Here is a 6377-nt window from a genome sequence, read left to right on the forward strand (position 1 = left end):
GTGCATTCTTGGGAGAGGGGCTGCTAGATTAAAAGAAGACTAAAGTGGACTGCTTTTCTGGTTGTCAGAGAAATCGGAGTAGAACATATATGGTCACTGGCACACTAGCTAAAATTAGATTACCCAACAGTTTAAAACACCAGGATTTCTTGGGTCCTCTGCTGTGGTACATGGCAACCGGTCTCCTGGCTGGGCTTCAGCTGAGGGCATCCTAGCTCCTCTCCCAAGTAGCTCCTGTAGGTCTGGTGAGCCAGCTGGGTCCCAGCAGAAGACTGGGTGAAGCCATCATCCTCCAGAGCAAGGCAGACGAGCTTGCACTGACAACAAGATCTTAAGGACCGAGCGGGAAGACCTCTTCAACAGCCAGTTCTCTATTCCTATAAACATCTATGATTTGGTGTTGTGTCGTGTCTTTGGTTTTTACAAAAGAAGAGAAAAGCTATTTATTGGTGATTTCTTTAGGGCTTTTAAGAACAATGAGAGGTCAACTGGGAATACTTCTGAAGAGAAAAGAGAGCAGACGGAGAGATTTTTCCCAGAGAGATCTAGAGTGTGTCTTTCCCTTTTTCCTCTGGATTAAGGGGGTGTCAGCAGTCACTGTGATCGCTGGAAGCCAGCATCCATGCCCTGTCTTCTGAGCATCACATACATCTTTCATTTTCTTGTCTGAACTGGCCAGGAGACCAGGTCAAGGGAATGGGCACAGGAGTACTGATATCTAAGATTGACTACCCCACCTCCCTACCAGGAAGGATACTTACAATTATTTCACTTGATTTAAAGAAGAGAAATGGACAGTTGTTGCCTGTCTTTTTAAAATGAACTTGAGATTCACACTGGCGAAATGTAGATGTTTCTAAAATAACTGCTGTATTTGCAAATGAAACGAAGTAAATTGTGTTACTATCTTCCATTAGATTTCACTTTCCCTCATCTCTAACTTGAGGGTCTGATGATAATACACAGAAACCTAGGCAACCTATTGCCTAGAGACAATACCAAGGTATTCATCATTCATCCAACAATACGTAAGGAGAAAAATTTGGGGAAGAACCTAACAGGACAGCAGGAAATGGAGCATGAAAATGGATATACCAGATACATGTTAACAGCATAAAGACACTTACAGGGTTCCTTAGAGAGACTCTCAATGTCCATTGACTGATGAATGGATAAAGAAGATATAGATAGATATAGATATAGATATAGATATAGATAGATATAGATAGATGATATATAGATATAGATGATATGGATATAGATGATATACATATAGATATATACACACACACCATGGGATACTACTTGGTGATGAGAAAGAATGAAATCTTGCCATTTGCAACAACATGGATGTAACTAGAGTACATTATGCAAGTGAAATAAATCAATCAGAAATAACAATTTCACTCATGTGAAATTTAAGAAACACAACAGATGAACACAGGGGAAGGGAAGGAAAAATAGGATTAAAAACAGAGAGGGAAGCAAACCATAAGAGACTCTTCAATACAAAGAAAAAACTGAGGGTTGCTAGAGGGGAGGGGAGGGGAGTGGAGGGATGGGTTAAATGAGTGATGAACATTAAGGAGAGCACTTTCAGGGATGAGCACTGGGTGTCATATGTAAGAGACGAATCACGGAGTTCTACTCCTGAAACTAAGACCACACTGTATGTTAACTAACTTGAATTTTAATTTAAAGAGAGAGAGAGAGAGAGAGAGAGAGAGAGAAGAGAGATTCTGGAAAACAACCAAACTCAAGAGAGGAGAAGTGACACGTATACAATATTTCTGTGAGGTTGCTTCCTAATTTTCTTTTGACCGCCCTGGTTTCAGGAAGACGTTCAGTGGACCTTAGAAGTAAGTACACTCTGAATGTACTTTGGTAGAAAGTCTCCTATCCTGTCCCATTCCTCTGTGCTGTTTGGGTTACTGCTTCCCATGAAGGACGTACCCCCACCTGGATCTAGGCCACCCTGTGGCTCCCTCTGGCTTCTGAAGTCCCTATGCCAAGATTCTGCACTTTTTTACTTCACTCCACCTCCTTGAGCTTGTCTCTCTGATCCTCCACACTCCTGCAGAGCTGACAAGTCCCACGTGTGCCTATATACTCCCTGTACCCCCCCCCCCACCTCAGCCATTGATCCCTGACATTTAAAAAGTGTGTGGATCATTCTGGTGAGAAGGCTGACCTTTACAGGTATGTCCCAGATGAAGTAATCGAAAAATAAAGAAAGGGACAGAAGAAAATGCTAAATGAAACCTAGATTAAACAGTATCTCGAGGGGATCCCCAATTAGGAAACACTGAAATATGTATATTGCCTCCAAAATATGTTCTCTTCTACTTAATACTACTGAAGACTTTAAACCAATGTGTTCGTTTTTGTGTGTTGCTTTTTTTATTTTCTCCATGTTATCTTTCCTTCCCAGCAATACTTTCGTCCACCTCCTTCCCAATGTGAACTCTCAATTCCATCCTGGCTTTATTTAAACACTTTGATGCAAATTGAGTAAATCTGGCTGTAAATAATCCGAGTGGCTTCCCCTATTGGTGTCTCTGTTTATGGTGGTTGTACTGCCCGTGTAGTTAGCGTCCTGATGCAAGCTTACAGAGGAGCCCATTTCATTAATTGCAGAGATTAAGAAGAGTTTCATTTCTTTTCTGTCAGAGGCCAAGGCTAGTCATTAATTTATCAAGAGAATTAAAGATACTCCTGGGGGAACAGTCCAAACATTATTTTTAATGCTGGCAGCAAGAATTGATAAAATGTCTATCATCCGTGATAGCAACATCCTTTTTGATTTATGTACTTTATGGGGTAAAAATAAAAATGGCAAAAAGAAACACATATTCTGAAATAGTCCACGAGAGAATGTATAACATTAAGAACTCCTCTCGAAAGGTGCAGGAAATGCCATCAGTCAATCATAAGCCTCTAGAGACGGTTCAAAGGGCTTAATAACCCAATCCTTTCTAGATGAGCTAGCTTGTTTGAAAATGGTCTTATATGAAGGTTTGATAAAATGATGCAAATAGGTTAGACACTTTTCCTTTCACATTTTTATTTTGGACAGGCCAGAAAGTCTTTCGTCGGCTATCACTGTGCCTATCGAATCTACACGCATTAGTCCATGAATATACCCAATAAAGATTTATTGAGGGCTTACTGAGTTCCAGGCACGGTGCTGGCTCTAGCATTACAACAGTGGCAAGAAAGACCTAATCACTACTCTCATGGAGCGTCATGTCCAAGGAAGTAGATCACAAACCACGGAGAGTGACAAGTACTACAGAAAAGAGAATAGAAAAGAAAGTAACTAGGAATGGTCATATCATATAAGGCAGTTGGGGAAGACATTTCTGAGAAGGTAGGACCTGATTTATGAGAGGGAGCCAGGATTGGAAGAATTTTGGAGAAACATTCTGGCAGAGTGAATAGCATGTATAATGGCCCTAAAATAGAAACAACTTTGGAGTATCTGAAGAAAAGGAAGCAGGTCAAGAAGGACACATCAGAGTGAAAAGGGAGGAGAGTGGTGTGAGACCAGAGCAGAGAAGTGGACCCAGGTAGTGGCATGGGTTTTATTCCAGTGTATACGAATGTCACCGGAAGCCTGACCAGTGGACTGGTAGAGCGTGGTTTGCATTTTTAAAATATCCTTCTAGGGGCGCCTGGGTGGCTCAGTCGGCTAAGCACCCGACTCTTGGTTTTGGTTCAGGTTATGATCTTATGGTTCATGAAATGGAGCCCCACACTGGGCTCTGTTACTAACAGTGTGGAGCCTACTTGGGATTCTCTTTCCCTGTCTCTCTGCACCTCCTCTGCTCTCCCTCTCTCAAAATAAATAAATAAACTTAAAAATGTTTAAATAAAATAAAATATACTTCTGGCTTCTATGTGGAGAATAGACTTTAATGGGGCAAGACACATAGATGAGAACCCAGTTCAGAAGCAACTGCAGACTTCAAGTAAGAGAACATGATGATTTGGACTGAGATTCTGGTAAAGATAGGGAGAAGTGGATGAATTTGAGATAAAGTTTGGTAGTTGAACTGGCAGAACGGGGTGATGGATTGGATTAAGGAGAGTCAAGGAAAGAAAAAGAGGAAGGACCTAACTCTTGGCTTTTGATTTGAACAACCTAGTAGATTATGCTTCTGTTTACTTCCATGGCTACCTAAACAAAGACTATCAAAATGGAACCAGATGTATCTTTTTAAATAGTTGAATGATATGAAGTGGAATATTTTGACCCAAATTGTTCCACAGGTTGATTGGTTATTTGTTGAATCACCAACTTTGTAGTTAGTACTAAATTGTAACGATTTACTCTAAAGTATTTTCCCAATATAGTGATGACCTATTTTGAGTTGCAGCTGTGTCTGTGTTCAAAATGATGATGAATTCATTGCCTGTAGGTGTTAGGGATTAGGCATGATTCTTCCAAGGAAAAATTCTTGGGTGAGTAGGATAGAATACTTGACTTTTTGCCAAGATGTGTTTGGATTTCTCTAAAATCTTTTCATCTTTTTAAGGGTCAAGAGAATGCCATTTGGATGATATGGAACTTTTGCCAAACGCAGATTCTTATCCAAGGTTAACATATCTTGAGATCCATTCAGCAAAGTGATTTCTCCTTGATATTTCACTTAAAAAGAAAAGTTTTATTGCATAATGAGGTATATTAATGCCCTGCAAATGTAATGTGCCTCTGTGATATACAGAGTATTTTAGTTTTTATACACTTAGCAAAGCATTTATTCTATTATCACATAATCACTTCCAGCCTAAATAAAGAATCTAGAGCTTAATGCACAATGAATCCTATCTTCTAGCAGCTTTATTACTGTATCAGTTATTAATTTAAATTTGTGTCATTTTTAGTTAAAAAGAAAGATGGCCTAAAGATTTGTTTGCATTAGAGTATATTGAATATCCTGTACGTTAGGGTATTTAACATTGCAAGAATATGCTATGATATTATTATTGCAATCCAGACACTCTTAGAGTGCATTTAATCCTCCCACATCCAAAAGTGCTTTAAAAATCATAAATATAAGGGACTCCTTTAACTTTCAAGTGGTAAAACAATCTGGGAGATAGGTGTCTGAGTCACAGAAGTGGTGACACTCCCAGTAGTTAATAACCCAACAGTTTACACTATACTTTAGTACATGTCACCTCTATAAGTATGGGGAAGATGAATTAGATCACACTTAGCAACAACTTAAAGCTCCATGATCAAGACCTTGAAGACATACCAAGTAGGTCTGATCCTTCTTGTTTTTGTAACTCTACCTCCTGAAATGAAATGCAGGATCCCTTTGCCCTTGACTTCATGTTTCCCTGAGCTTATGTCTTCATGGTAACAGTAATGGTTACCATTCCCAATCACCTATGGCATGCCAGATGTTCTGTGGACATGGCCTTATGGATTCTTCATATACCTAATTAACCCCCTTAGGTACAACTGTTTGATTACATTTTATAGCTGAGGTGAGGGAGGAACTCAGATTTTCAGTAATCTTCCCCGATTATAATTTCAAAGTGATTTCATGTGTATGGAGGAGGGTAGAGGGATGTGTGAAATTCTCAGAGAATCATGACTTGGACACCGATTATGTGGCAAATTAGCCTATTATCTTCTTTTTCAGAGTTGACATCATTTCTTTTCTGCTCTATCCCCAACCAGGAAAGACACATCCAGGCAGAAAACGGAGGGCTAGATTTGTGCCAGTTGGGGTATAGACTATGGATTAGGGCCCATGCATATGAACAGTCTTCATGTGTATTGAGATATTAAGAGGAAGCATTTAGAAATATTTATAACAATTTGATAGTAACTTTTTGTCTGCTGACTTTCATACAATAAAGAAAATAGGCTTGTCTTTTTTAGATTTCACTTTATTTCATTTTTGTTTATAGAAGTATTGATCCGTGATGAAGGGGAGGATGGGGAAACTGATGCTTCAACACAGCTAGTTGAGAGGCTCTGGACTAAAGAGATAGTAGGCATGAAAAGAAAGCATGAATATTTAGTCAGACCCAGCTACTGGGCTCTGTGTCCTTTTTTGCGACAGAACATCATGGGGCCAAACAGACTCCAGGAAACTGGTGGCCGCACAGTAAATTGAGGTGTTTGGAATCCTAGATCAACTGGCACAGATTCCTATGCACCAACAAGTCATGGAAGGCACAGAATATAAGTCCCCAAGAAGAGGTGCGGCCATAGTTGAACGAGACATTGGCTGCACAAAGGTTGGTTGGGAAAAACCGAGGGTTATTTCAGCAGCCATCTTTATGGAACCCCAGAATATGACTGATATCTCAGAGACTCCCTGGAAAGAACGCATAAAACCAGATTATGGCTGCCC

The sequence above is a fragment of the Herpailurus yagouaroundi genome, unplaced genomic scaffold (genome assembly GCF_014898765.1).
Source record: "Herpailurus yagouaroundi ecotype Mexico unplaced genomic scaffold, PumYag 202, whole genome shotgun sequence".
In the NCBI taxonomy this organism is placed as follows: domain Eukaryota; kingdom Metazoa; phylum Chordata; class Mammalia; order Carnivora; family Felidae; genus Herpailurus; species Herpailurus yagouaroundi.